This window comes from Thalassophryne amazonica, chromosome 4 (genome assembly GCF_902500255.1).
Source record: "Thalassophryne amazonica chromosome 4, fThaAma1.1, whole genome shotgun sequence".
In the NCBI taxonomy this organism is placed as follows: Eukaryota; Metazoa; Chordata; class Actinopteri; order Batrachoidiformes; family Batrachoididae; genus Thalassophryne; species Thalassophryne amazonica.
The window spans coordinates 93,597,164-93,611,669 of NC_047106.1; positions in this window are offsets into that span (position 1 = coordinate 93,597,164).

Below are 14,506 nucleotides of genomic sequence, written 5' to 3' on the forward strand. Positions count from 1 at the left end.
CATCATGTCTAGCTGACCATCTGGTATCTGAGAGATGCTTCACTACTTGTTGTATTGGTTTGAGTTCATCTGCCATCACCTTCCACCTGCTTGTTGATGCTGAGAAGAATGTGTACAACTCATTAATGGTTGAGAACAGACTTATAGCTTCACTGCAAGAAGAGACTGCAAACTCTCCAACCAACATGAGTGAGTGAGCAGCACATGGGACATAGTGTGCTGTTGGACACACTCGTTTGATCACTGCTTGCATACCTTGATATTTTCCAGACATGTTGGCAGCATTATCATATGACTGTCCTCAACAGTTTGTCATATCAATACCTTGAGAAGCAAGAAAATCTAGAAATGTGTCTGCCAAATTTTCCCCTGTATGTGAATAAATTGGAATGTATTTGATGAAACGCTCTATTGGTCCATCTTTGTTAACATACCTGACAATAAGTGTCAGTTGGTCTATGTGTGTTATATCTGGTGTTGAATCTACAGATATTGAGAAATATCTGTTTTCTTTAATCTCATGCATAATCTGGTTCATCATTTTCTCACCAATTATGTGTATCAACTCTTCATATATAGTCTTAGATAAATATGATGAATGCCCTGACCCTTTGTCAGCATGTGTTTTCATGTGTGCATCAAGAAAAGGATCATACTGTGCAATCAATTCAAGAATACCAAGAAAGTTGCCATTATGCACTGAGCCCATGCGTTCATCACTTCCTCTAAAAGCAAGACCACGTACAGCTAGAAACTTGACAACACGACACGTGTGAGCACTTTCTGCCAGTACTGACTTTCCTCTTTGAGTTGTTGAACAAGCAGATACTCAATGTGCTCATCAGTTTTTTTTGTTTTTTTTCTAGCCAGTAATGTACCACAAGCTTGTCTGTGTTGAGGGCTATTTTCATGTCCACTAATATCCCTCTCATCATGTTTCCAGGTCAGCACCTCAAAATCTGTAAAACCTTTGTAATATCAACATGTAAAACTCAAACAATTTGTATTCATTTTTCTTAATGCATATTTTTTATTTAGGTGTTTTTTTTTGGGGGGGGGGGGGGTGAGGATGGGCCCCCAGGGACCTTGGGCCCGGGGCCATGGCCCCAATGGCCCCTATGTAAATCCACCACAGCCTAGAGCAGGGATGGCCAAGTTCGGTCCTTGAGAGCCACCTTCCTAACACTCTTAGTTGTCTCCCTGCTCCAACACACCTGAATCCAATGAAAGACTCTTTCATTGGCTCTCGAGGACCGAACATGGCCACCCCTGGCTTAGAGCAAGCAAACAGGTGACAGTGGTAAGGAAAAACTCCCTCTGATGATGTTGAGGAAGAAACCTCAAGCAGACCAGACTCAAAGGAGTGAGTCACTGTTTAGGCCATTCTAACAGTTACAAGATTTTGCAAAGTTTTACAAAACAGAAGATAACACAACAAAAGAACATGCATTTGATGAGAAGTCCATGCAGGCGTCCAGTCCACAGGCAGGGGTCATCCAGCAGTGCTCATGCCATTCAGTGGGCCCGGTCCTGTGTCAGAGTCTGTTCCACATTCTATGGCCATTTCAGGAATTATATACTGTATAATATACAATATAATAATACGAGGTCTGTCAATAAAGTAACAGTCCTTTTTATTTTTTTCAAAAACTATATGGATTTCATTCATATGTTTTTACATCAGACATGCTTGAACCCTCGTGCGCATGCGTGAATTTTTTCACGCCTGTCGGTTACGTCATTCGCCTGTGAGCAGGCTTTGTGTGAGCAGTGGTCCACCCCTCTCGTCGGATTTTTATTGCGAATAAACTTTTAAGTGTTAGAGGACAAGTTTGGACATGCCTATCTCAGCTTTCAATGCTTACCAGTCCAGTAAGTATCAGTGAAATTGTGGAGAGCTGGACATGTCCCAACTTGTCCTCTGACACGACGAAACGGAGGTGTTCCTTTGTTTCGTTTCCAAAACGAATCGGTCTTTACGCGTGAAGCCTCCGCGGGGCTTTCCATGACAAAATCTCTTGTTAAAAGTGAAATCTGCCGGAAAATGGCTGATGTCCAGCTCTTGTGATAACCAGAGAAAGAGGACACGACGGTCTCATATCCACAGAGCCATCTGTTTAGAAATGGTCCGGCGGCTTGTGCCGCATCGTCGCAGCTCGGAGCGCGGCGCGCCGAGCGTCCTTAAAGGGGTCCTTAAAGCTGTAGTAACAGTCCTTATTCTCTGTGAAGCCCGTAAAATTTTCACTGAAAGCCAGATAAATTTTTTGAATGGTTTCCAGGTGCCAGTCTCTAACAGGTTCTGAAAAAATTCTGATGGAAAAAAGTCCTTTTCATTCCGCCATTTCCAGACAATGAAAATCCGACGAGAGGGCGGGACCACTCCTTCCCAAGACGTGCTCACAGGCGAATGACGTCACCGACAGGCATGGAAAAACTCACGCATGCGCACGATGGTTCAAGCATGTCTGACGTAAAAACATATGAATGAAATCCATATAGTTTTTGAAAAAAATAAAAAGGACCGTTACTTTATTGACAGACCTCGTATACTATAAAATACAATACAGCTGATTGTATATTTTGTTAAATTATATATTTTGTTGAACAACCACATTATGGTTGAGGGTTAACAAAGTTGACTAAGTACATATATCTTGTAATTTGTTAAACTGTACACTGGCGGTACACTGGCGGCACCAGGAAATTTTTGTTGGGGGGACTGAGGGGAGGCTGGGGTAAAAGTTGGAGGGGCTCCACAAATTGTCATTGAAATGAACAATATACGAGGTCTATTAGAAAAGTATCCGACCTTTTTATTTTTTCAAAAACCATATGGATTTGAATCACATGTGATTGCATCAGCCAAGCTTGAACCTTCGTGCGCATGCGTGATTTCACGCCTGTCAGTTGTGTCATTCGCCTGTGAGCAGGCTTTGTGTGAGCAGTGGTCCACCCCTCTCGTCAGATTTTTATTGTGAATAAATGTCTGAACAATTTGGAGCTTTGCTGCATCAATTTTTTCCAGAAACTGTGAGAGACCTCCAGGTGGTAATGATTCGGAATATTCAAATGGCTTTGAGGGACGATTTTATGGGGATTACACAGATTAAGGAGTGCTCCAGCCGGTTTAAAGACCGCCCACAGCTGCTGAGAGCATGCCGCGCTCCGAGCGCTGATCGACAGGCTCAAACCCCGCTGAAACAACCAGATCATTTCCAACGTGAAGGCTTTGTTGATCCGGGACGTCCTCTGACTTACAAAAAATGGCACGAGACGTGGACATCAGTACTTTTTCAGCACATTCCACTGTTACAGGAGTTTTTTCATGGAAAGAAAAGCAGAGGATTGCGCCACCATGCCGCTCAAGGCGCGGCACAAAACCACCTCCGTGTTGGTCTCACAGGACGGCTTTTAGATGGCTTTCAGACGGCTGTCGGTGGGTTTTCAGTCGTGTGACTAACTGAGAAATTGTGGATGAGCCTGGACATGCCAGAACATGTCCTGTGAGGCTTCATCACGGCGTTGCTTTGCGCCATGCGGCTCCACCGCGACGCGCGGAATTCCTCCGCACGTCTGTCTCAATGTGCCGAAAAAGTGCTGATGTCCACATCTTCCGCAATTCCTGTGGAAGTCAGACGATGTCCCGGATAAAACACAGCGTCCAGTTTGGAAATGAACGGCACATTCCACTGTTACAGGTGTTTTTGTCATGGAAAGAGGAGCGGAGGAATTCCGTGCGTCGCGGCAGTGCCGCATGGCGCAAAGCAACGCCCATAAAATCGTCCCTCAAAGCCATTTGAATTTTCCGAATGGTTACCACCTGGAGGTCTCTCACAGTTTCTGGAAAAAATTAATGCAGCAAAGCTCCAAATCGTTCAGACATTTATTCGCAATAAAAATCCGACGAGAGGGGTGGACCACTGCTCACACAAAGCCTGCTCACAGGCGAATGACGCAACTGACAGGCGTGAAAAAACTCACGCATGCGCACGAAGGTTCAAGCTTGGCTGATGCAATCACACATGATTCAAATTCATATGGTTTTTGAAAAAATAAAAAGGTTGGATACTTTTCTAACAGACCTCGTATAGTAAATTGCTTTATAAATACCATATGTTTTAGTCACCCGTGCTCCTCTAAAATTTGGTATCAATGCACACACACATCACTTAGAATGACTGCAAGTTCAGTGGACGCTCGTTTTGGCCGAACAACGATATAGAGCTTCTAAATATTCTGTTAGTGCGCGGCTGTGGCCGACGTGCTTGATGAATTCCTGCACAAAAAGTAGTTCAATCAATCAATCAATCAATTTTTTTATATAGCGCCAAATCACAACAAACAGTTGCCCCAAGGCGCTTTATATTGTAAGGCAAGGCCATACAATAATTATGTAAAACCCCAACGGTCAAAACGACCCCCTGTGAGCAAGCACTTGGCTACAGTGGGAAGGAAAAACTCCCTTTTAACAGGAAGAAACCTCCAGCAGAACCAGGCTCAGGGAGGGGCAGTCTTCTGCTGGGACTGGTTGGGGCTGAGGGAGAGAACCAGGAAAAAGACATGCTGTGGAGGGGAGCAGAGATCGATCACTAATGATTAAATGCAGAGTGGTGCATACAGAGCAAAAAGAGAAAGAAACAGTGCATCATGGGAACCCCCCAGCAGTCTACGTCTATAGCAGCATAACTAAGGGATGGTTCAGGGTCACCTGATCCAGCCCTAACTATAAGCTTTAGCAAAAAGGAAAGTTTTAAGCCTAATCTTAAAAGTAGAGAGGGTGTCTGTCTCCCTGATCTGAATTGGGAGCTGGTTCCACAGGAGAGGAGCCTGAAAGCTGAAGGCTCTGCCTCCCATTCTACTCTTACAAACCCTAGGAACTACAAGTAAGCCTGCAGATAATTGTGATATATTCCTGTGGGATAATAAGTATATCTCATCTAAATCAATTCTAAAATTTACCAGTAATAAAATTATAAAGATAAGTGAAGTTTTAAGAGTGGCTGTAATAAATATTTAGGAAAGCTAAATTTTTGGAGTATGGAGTTAAATTTGTCTCATTAATACTTGTAAATGCACAGAGGGTGATTTACAAATATCCTTTGATTTGTACACATGCTTTTGTGATGCATAAACACAAATTTCTGATTTGTAACTTGTGTGGGTTTTTACAAATAAATGTTTATTTGCAAAACTGAAAATTCTGTTTGTGAAGGGTGATTCAGCATTGGTGGATCACTGAACACACATTCATCACTTCATCAGTTATGCAATATTGAAACATTCTCAGTGCAAAACTGCAGTTGAGATCCACAAATATGTCAGTCGCTATTCACATTATTGGCAGAATTATTGGGGGGGGCTGAGGGGGAGCTTGGTTCATTATTGGGAGGGGGCTTAAGCTCCCCAAGCTCCCCCTTGGTGCCGCCACTGGTACACTGTATCACCTGCAGGCACACAAAAAAATAATGTTAGATTAAAGTCACTTCAGCTAGTAATGTGAATGCAGCTCAAGTTCTAAACTCTCCTTAAAAATAAGCAGGCTGTCCTTTTTGCAAGCTTTTATTCCACAAGTGGGTGGTTTGTCCTCTCTGGTGAGATTCAGACCTGTTCTTACATCCAGTCTGACCGCTTTCAAATGCCTTTTATTTCAAAAACTGGCTGCCTGCCTTGTTCTTCTTGTCATTTTGGGCACTGTATGATCTGCAGAGATATGGAGGACAGAGTTTAGGTTCTGTGCTGCTGTTGCATCCTAAGTGGACTTTGTCCTGCTTGAGGAGATGCTGTGGAGCCAGACAGTAGGATCCCGCTGAGTGGAGCAGCAGGGAAACGGGAGCATCCAGAGCCAAAGCGTAACAGAGCACAGAGGGAGGAGGGCTCCTGTGCCTGGGGACAATGCAGGGGACAACCGGCGAACCTCTTACACACTGCTTCTGTTCTGTGAACCTCAGCAAGCAGGGGTTCCTCTTGCAGCTGCAGGGAGCGCCAATTTGCCGCCCCGGGCAGCTGCCCAGTTCACTGGTGCCAAAAACCGCTTCTGGTCATAAACACTTTTGTGGTTATTCACAAAAAAAGACGGGATATTTTAAAAACTAATTGTTGAATTTAATAAATAGTGATTTTAACATAAAATCAATAAATAAATTCAGCCAAATTTACTCACTGTCATTACCAATAAACTGAGCAATACTAATTATTTTCACTTCTGAATGATGACTGTTGTGAGACGGCTAACATTGTTACAGTTAGCAGCTAGCAGGGCCATCTCCTTGTGCTGTTTGCATTTCAGTTTCTTACTACAGCAGTGAAAATTGGCAGGAAAAGGACTCTTTTGGTTTGTTCATGAATGACCCATCATTGCCACACACACTACAGTATTTCCACCGGGGGGTTTTCACCACAGATACATATTAGGTTATGGAAGACTCCATTAAATTTTGGAGGTGATCTGCGTGTGAATCCGGCTTCTGGACCAAAAATTTCACTTAATATCATCTTTGAACATCTGCTTCAAAGGGATTTTGAAAGCAAAGGACTTTCAAAGGGACTTCACAGATTCTCATCAAATTTGCACCACAGATAAATATTAGGGCATGGAAGACTACATTGACTTTTGGAGGTGATCCGGATCCAGATCTGGATTCTGGATCAAGATTTCCCTTTATATAGGCTTTGACGGATTTCTTCATAACTACTTTACAGATTCTCACCAAATTTGCACCACAGAATGATATTAGGGCCATGGAAGAACCATGAAGTACCAGAGATGGATGCAGTGCTGCTTGAAGAAACAGGGGTGTAGGCAGTGTTGCTCGAAGATCCACGGATGGAGGTATAGGTGGAGAGAGAGAGAGAGAGAGAGAGAGAGAGAGAGAGAGAGAGAGAGAGAGAGAGAGAGAGAGAGAGAGACGTTTTCTGTGCTGTTTGAGCTCACTAAACATCAAATCTAGGCTTGCATCTCAGAAGTACCTTCTGGCAAAGTTGTAGCTGAACTTTCAGGTCTTCTTTTTAAGAAATTCCTCCTCTATACTACATCATAATGAAGCTGTAGAAAAGTCCAAAACATACAGGATTCAGTGACTCAGAAATGTTCATGATTGTATCCCTTGACTTGTCTGAAGAAAACTGACAAACTGATTATTTACAGGTATTATACCAAAGTGTTCTATTACTTATGCAACCCATCATCTTGGCTTTTATATTTTTTTTATTAATTTTTATCAAGCTGTAGAGACTTGCTTTCAGTTTGAGTTTAACAAAGATAATTTCTGAAAATGTTATTTTTTTGTATTTAAAATGGCATAAACAAATTATGTGAAATACCAAATGTTCCAATACTTTTGGAGGAGACTGTAACTAAAATAAGATCAATTTTATTTATCCTGAAGGAAATTGTTTTGCCAGAGTACAGAAACAGTAAACAATGTTTTTTTTTTTTTTTTACAATAACTACAACAAATTTATGTGAAATAAGTGGAAGACATTTGCACAAGATGCTTGACAATATTGCACATAACTCTGAATAACTGAATAACTGTTTGTTATGTATTCATCCTCCAAAGGGGGGGAGTTATACAGTCTGATTGTCACAGGTAGGAAAGACCTCCTGTGGCATTCTGTGGTGCACCTCGGTGGTCTCAGTCTATGGCTCAAGGTGCTCTGACAGGACGTCAGTGTGGCATGCAGGGGGTTGGAGGTGTTGTCCAAGATGCTGAGCAGTTTTCTCAACATCCTCCTCTCTGACATCTCCATCACAGACTCCACCTCAATCCCCAGGACAGAGCCAACCCTCCTGATGAGCTTGTTGACTCTGTTAGTGTCAGCTGCCTTCAGCCTGCTGCCCCAGCACACAACAGCGTAGAAGATGACGCTGAAGACCACTGAGTAATATAACAATGCTGTTCTGGATTCAAAAATTTTATAACAGGCAGAGAAGGCAGAGTGATAATGCAGTAAGGCGAAGCAAGGTTCACCTCCATTTATTGTCACTTGATGAACAATGTGGGATGTACATTATGGCTGCATCAGAAGAAAGGGGAAGAAGAAAAAAAATCTTCAGAAATATATACCAAATACATTGGCAAATCAATAAAATTGTGGTAACTGATTTTCTTCATGCTTACGTACTCAAAAATAATTTACTGAAACCCAAGTATCTGCAGTTAGTGCAAAATACATCTTTTGACTGCAGCTAAATTAAAAACACTGATGACCTTAAACACTTTCAGTTGTTTCAGCTTCCAGTATTTCAGTTAATAGAATTTAACAATGTTATTGACAAAATCCAACAACAATATTCATGTCAGATTCAACACACGTCAGTGTTCTTTAAGAGGGTTTGAACAGTAGACCACTGGGGTTTACTGACTTTTTCCAGAACATGTTGTAATGGAGCAACTTCCAACTTTCTACTTTAAGAACAATAAGTTTTAATGTCTGGACCATTATTTTACAGGGAACATATGTTTAATCCATGGTATATATATTTTCCACCATCGTATTTCACTTATCTTTCTTCTGTTTACACTTTATTCTCCATCCAGTTACCAGATAGTTAAGTATATTTCAAATATTTAAATATAATCTTCCTTCATTCACCCCCCCCCCCCCCCCCAAAAAAAAAAAAAATTTTTTTCTTATAGGTCAGCAAACAATTTAAACAATCAATATAATAAGCATTTTGGAAACTTAAACAGTCCATTTTTCCTAACCTAACCCTAACCTTAACCACAACCACAACCAAAACATAGATGAATGTTCCTTGATGGCACAGAAATGAAGCAGATAGTTCTGTATGCTGTCAGAGAGAATTGACACTGCTGTCAAAAAGCGTGTTTCCTCGTTCCTCACGAAATGATGCGAAGTGCTGACCTAACTTGTCACATAGTGCTGCAAGCATAAACATGTGATGAGTTTGGAGTGAGAATGTGTTGGTCATGTTAGAACTAACAAATAGAGCTACTCGTTGTCACCCAGGTGAAGGACAGTTACCAGGTTTGAACCATTTCTTGTTTAAAAAAAACCTTAAGCACATCATTGGAATCAGCACATCAAAGTAATACTTTTAGGCCTTTATAGACTTTTAATGACAGTGTACTGAGATTTTTCTCTTTGTTCTGTAATTACCAAGTTTTGAGCGTATTTCTTTGGCAGAGGCATGCACTCTGTGAGTGCTGTTGTTTATTTACTGCCTCAATTGACCACACTGTTACATTGATTCCAATGGTGTGCTTATTTTTTTCTATGCCCTGTTATTCTAGAGTTATAATTATTTATCCTTGGCAGGGGAATGCGCTCTATGAGTGCTGTAGTCTCTTTATAGCCTAAGGCCCCGTCCACATGAAGATGGGTTTAGGCATATCCGCAAATGTTCTGTATTGTTATGGTGTTTTGTCCACACGAAACCGGTGTTTTCAGAGCCCAAAACTGCTACCTCTTGAAAATGGGTCCCAGTGTACATAAATCTAAAAACACTGGATGAAAATATGTCATTTTGTCTTCTTGTTGGTTGCAGGACAAAGCAGCAGCTTCCTCTGGCTCAGGCTGAGAAACACACCCGGAGCAGACAAACACGGAGGGCCCTCTTTATTTATTCACATGCAATTTCCATGATCAGGAATTAAAGTATTTCCAGACATCGTCCGTGGAACAACTAACCAGCTCTTCACTCTCACAAGGATCATCTTGGCAGTATTTACGGCGAGGATCAGCCATAACGCCGTTGGTCACGACCACGAGATACGTGTTGGTTTACGTGTTGGCATCAGAATTTTGGCTCTCTGTTGGGACTGTTTACACAGAGACTGCTACCTGCTGCTTTGGACTTTTGGACCTTTTTACTTTTTTTTTTTTACTTTTTTACTGTGCTCCAACGCCTAAGGAAGACCTCTAACGGTCGAAACATCGCGACGGAGCACTTTTATCAGCTAACTTTCATCAGCGTTGGCAAGCTAACTAGCTTGCTAACGCTTTCGTTTTTATTTTATTTATTTTATTTTTTTTTATTTATTTTTTTTTTTTCTCTTTTAGCACTGTTGTCGTGCGTTATCTGTGCTGCTCCACAGCGTGTTTAGTTGATTTTTATTTTATTTTAGCACCGTTGTTGTGCGTCCGCTGTTGTCGTGCGTTGCCTGTGCTGCTTCATGGCCTGTTTGGTGCCTTGATTGGGGCACTCCTTCTGCTGAATCACCTTTAAATTATTTACACATTATTCACTTTGTGTGTTTTTAGGAATCCGCTAGGTTGCGTAGCTACTAGGTCTTAGCCGATTTAGCATGGCGGCTTCTCCTGTCTCTCCCGTACTTTTCTGCTCTGGGTGTGAAATGTTTAGTTATTCCTCGGCCTCCTTTAGCAGTAACGGTACTTGTAATAAGTGCAGCTTATTCGTAGCTTTGGAGGCCAGGCTGGGCGAATTGGAGACTCGGCTCCGCACTGTGGAAAATTCTACAGCTAGCCAGGCCCCTGTAGTCGGTGCGGACCAAGGTAGCTTAGCCGCCGCTAGTTCCCCCCTGGCAGATCCCGGGCAGTCGGGAAAGCAGGCTGACTGGGTGACTGTGAGGAGGAAGCGTAGCCCTAAACAGAAGCCCCGTGTACACCGTCAACCCGTTCACATCTCTAACCGTTTTTCCCCACTCGACGATACACTCGCCGAGGATCAAACTCTGGTTATTGGCGACTCTGTTTTGAGAAATGTGAAGTTAGCGACACCAGCAACCATTGTCAATTGTCTTCCGGGGGCCAGAGCAGGCGACATCGAAGGACATTTGAAATTGCTGGCTAAGGCTAAGCGTAAATTTGGTAAGATTGTAATTCACGTCGGCAGTAATGACACTCGGTTACGCCAATCGGAGGTCACTAAAATTAACATTAAATCGGTGTGTAACTTTGCAAAAACAATGTCGGACTCTGTTGTTTTCTCTGGGCCCCTCCCCAATCAGACCGGGAGTGACATGTTTAGCCGCATGTTCTCCTTGAATTGCTGGCTGTCTGAGTGGTGTCCAAAAAATGAGGTGGGCTTCATTGATAATTGGCAAAGCTTCTGGGGAAAACCTGGTCTTGTTAGGAGAGACGGCATCCATCCCACTTTAGATGGAGCAGCTCTCATTTCTAGAAATCTGGCCAATTTTCTTGGATCCTCCAAACTGTGACTGTCCAGCATTGGGACCAGGAGGCAGAGCTGTGGTCTTATACACCTCTCTGCAGCTTCTCTCCCCCTGCCATCCCCTCGTTGCCCCATCCCCGTAGAGATGGTGCCTGCTCCCAGACCACCAATAACCAGCAAAAATCTATTTAAGCATAAAAATTCAAAAAGAAAAAATAATATAGCACCTTCAATTGCACCACAGACTAAAACAGTTAAATGTGGTCTATTAAACATTAGGTCTCTCTCTTCTAAGTCCCTGTTGGTAAATGATATAATAATTGATCAACGTATTGATTTATTCTGCCTAACAGAAACCTGGTTACAGCAGGATGAATATGTTAGTTTAAATGAGTCAACACCCCCGAGTCACACTAACTGTCAGAATGCTCGTAGCACGGGCCGTGGCGGAGGATTAGCAGCAATCTTCCATTCCAGCTTATTAATTAATCAAAAACCTAGACAGCTTTAATTCATTTGAAAGCTTGTCTCTTAGTCTTGTCCATCCAAATTGGAAGTCCCAAAAACCAGTTTTATTTGTTATTATCTATCGTCCACCTGGTCGTTACTGTGAGTTTCTCTGTGAATTTTCAGACCTTTTGTCTGACTTAGTGCTTAGCTCAGATAAGATAATTATAGTGGGCGATTTTAATATCCACACAGATGCTGAGAATGACAGCCTCAACACTGCATTTAATCTATTATTAGACTCTATCGGCTTTGCTCAAAAAGTAAATGAGTCCACCCACCACTTTAATCATATCTTAGATCTTGTTCTGACTTATGGTATGGAAATAGAAGACTTAACAGTATTCCCTGAAAACTCCCTTCTGTCTGATCATTTTTTAATAACATTTACATTTACCCTGATGGACTACCCTGCAGTGGGGAATAAGTTTCATTACACTAGAAGTCTTTCAGAAAGCGCTGTAACTAGGTTTAAGGATATAATTCCTTCGTTATGTTCTCTAATGTCATATACCAGCACAGAGCAGAGTAGCTACCTAAACTCTGTAAGGGAGTTAGAGTATCTCGTCAATAGTTTTACATCCTCTTTGAAGACAACTTTGGATGCTGTAGCTCCTCTGAAAAAGAGAGCTTTAAATCAGAAGTGTCTGACTCCGTGGTATAACTCACAAACTCGTAGCTTAAAGCAGATAACCCGTAAGTTGGAGAGGAAATGGCGTCTCACTAATTTAGAAGATCTTCACTTAGCCTGGAAAAGAGTTTGTTGCTCTATAAAAAAGCCCTCCGTAAAGCTAGGACATCTTTCTACTCATCACTAATTGAAGAAAATAAGAATAACCTCAGGTTTCTTTTCAGCACTGTAGCTAGGCTGACAAAGAGTCAGAGCTCTATTGAGCTGAGTATTCCATTAACTTTAACTAGTAATGACTTCATGACTTTCTTTGCTAACAAAATTTTGACTATTAGAGAAAAAATTACTCATAACCATCCCAAAGATGTATCGTTATCTTTGGCTGCTTTCAGTGATGCCGGTATTTGGTTAGACTCTTTCTCTCCGGTTGTTCTGTCTGAGTTATTTTCATTGGTTGCTTCGTCCAAACCATCGGCATGTTTATTGGACCCCATTCCTGCCAGGCTGCTCAAGGAAGTCCTACCATTATTTAATGCTTTAATCTTAAATATGATCAATCTATCTTTGTTAGTTGGTTATGTACCACAGGCCTTTAAGGTGGCAGTAATTAAACCATTACTTAAAAAGCCATCACTTGACCCAGCTATCTTAGCTAATTATAGGCCAATTTCCAACCTTCCTTTTCTCTCAAAGATTCTTGAGAGGGTAGTTGTAAAACAGCTAACTGATCACCTGCAGAGGAATGGTCTATTTGAAGAGTTTCAGTCAGGTTTTAGAATTCATCATAGTACAGAAACAGCATTAGTGAAGGTTACAAATGATCTTCTTATGGCTTCGGACAGTGGACTTATCTCTGTGCTTGTTCTGTTGGACCTCAGTGCTGCTTTTGATACTGTTGACCATAAAATTTTATTACAGAGATTAGAGCATGTCATAGGTATTAAAGGCACTGTGCTGCGGTGGTTTGAATCATATTTGTCTAATAGATTACAGTTTGTTCATGTAAATGGGGAATCTTCTTCACAGACTAAAGTTAATTATGGAGTTCCACAAGGTTCTGTGCTAGGACCAATTTTATTCACTTTATACATGCTTCCCTTAGGCAGTAGTATTAGATGGTATTGCTTAAATTTTCATTGTTACGCAGATGATACCCAGCTTTATCTATCCATGAAGCCAGAGGATACACACCAATTAGCTAAACTGCAGGATTGTCTTATAGACATAAAGACATGGATGACCTCTAATTTCCTGCTTTTAAACTCAGATAAAACTGAAGTTATTGTACTTGGCCCCACAAATCTTAGAAGCATGGTGTCTAACCAGATCGTTACTCTGGATGGCATTTCCCTGATCTCTAGTAATACTGTGAGAAATCTTGGAGTCATTTTTGATCAGGATATGTCATTCAAAGCGCATATTAAACAAATATGTAGGACTGCCTTTTTGCATTTACGCAATATCTCTAAAATCAGAAAGGTCTTGTCTCAGAGTGATGCTGAAAAACTAATTCATGCATTTATTTCCTCTAGGCTGGACTATTGTAATTCATTATTATCAGGTTGTCCTAAAAGATCCCTAAAAAGCCTTCAGTTGGTTCAGAATGCTGCAGCTAGAGTACTGACGGGGACTAGCAGGAGACTAGCAGGAGAGAGCATATCTCACCCGTGTTGGCCTCTCTTCATTGGCTTCCTGTTAATTCTAGAATAGAATTTAAAATTCTTCTTCTTACTTATAAGGTTTTGAATAATCAGGTCCCATCTTATCTTAGGGACCTCGTAGTACCATATTACCCCATTAGAGCGCTTCGCTCTCAGACTGCGGGCTTACTTGTAGTTCCTAGGGTTTGTAAGAGTAGAATGGGAGGCAGAGCCTTCAGCTTTCAGGCTCCTCTCCTGTGGAACCAGCTCCCAATTCAGATCAGGGAGACAGATACCCTCTCTACTTTTAAGATTAGCCTTAAAACTTTCCTTTTCGCTAAGGCTTATAGTTAGGGCTGGATCGGGTGACCCTGGACCATCCCTTGGTTATGCTGCTTTAGACGTAGATTGTGGGGGGGTTCCCATGATACACTGTTTCTTTCTCTTTTTGCTCCGTATGCATCACTCTGCATTTAATCATTAGTGATCGATCTCTGCCCCCCTTCACGGCATGTCTTTTTCCTGTTTTTTTCCCTCAGCCCCAACCAGTCTCAGCAGAAGACTGCCCCTCCCTGAGCCTGGTTCTGCTGGAGGTTTCTTCCTGTTAAAAGGGAGTTTTTCCTTCCCACT